The following is an 841-nucleotide window of genomic DNA, read 5'->3' on the forward strand; positions in this document are numbered from 1 at the left end:
TGAGCCATCTGTCTGCCCAGCGCCTTCTGAGCCATCTGTCTGCCCAGCGCCTTCTGAGCCATCTGTCTGCCCAGCGCCTTCTGAGCCATCTGTCTGTCCAGCGCCTTCTGAGCCATCTGTCTGCCCAGCGCCTTCTGAGCCATCTGTCTGCCCAGCGCCTTCTGAGCCATCTGTCTGCCCAGCGCCTTCTGAGCCATCCGTCTGCCCAGCGCCTTCTGAGCCATCCGTCTGCCACGAGCCATTAGAGCCGCCCGTCTGTCCCGAGCCATTAGAGCCGTCCGTCAGTCAGGAGCCGCTAGAGCCGTCCGTCAGTCAGGAGCCGCCAGCCAGTCAGGAGCTGCCCTACAGTCATGAGCTGCCCCACAGTCATGAGCTGCCCCACAGTCATGAGCTGCCCCACAGTCCGGAGCTGCCCCACAGTCCGGAGCTGTCCCTCAGCCCGGACCTGCCAGAGTCCCTCAGCCCGGACCTGCCAGAGTCCCTCAGCCCGGACCTGCCAGAGTCCCTCAGCCAGGACCTGCCAGAGTCCCTCAGCCAGGACCTGCCAGAGTCCCTCAGCCAGGACCTGCCAGAGTCCCTCAGCCAGGACCTGCCAGAGTCCCTCAGCCAGGACCTGCCAGAGTCCCTCAGCCAGGACCTGCCGCCCCTTATCCCGGTGCTGCCCCTTATCCCGGTGCTGCCCCTTCATTTAGGTGGTTTTAGTTGGAGGGTGGTCATTGGGAGGGGATTACAGAAGCGGGGAGTGACTATGGTGGTGTGGGGACAGCGTCCGGAGCCTGAGCCACCACCGTGGTCAGATGCCCACCCAGACCCTCCCCTGGACTTTGTGCTGGTGCGCCCG

This window comes from Salvelinus fontinalis, chromosome 32 (genome assembly GCF_029448725.1).
Source record: "Salvelinus fontinalis isolate EN_2023a chromosome 32, ASM2944872v1, whole genome shotgun sequence".
Classification (NCBI taxonomy): Eukaryota; Metazoa; Chordata; class Actinopteri; order Salmoniformes; family Salmonidae; genus Salvelinus; species Salvelinus fontinalis.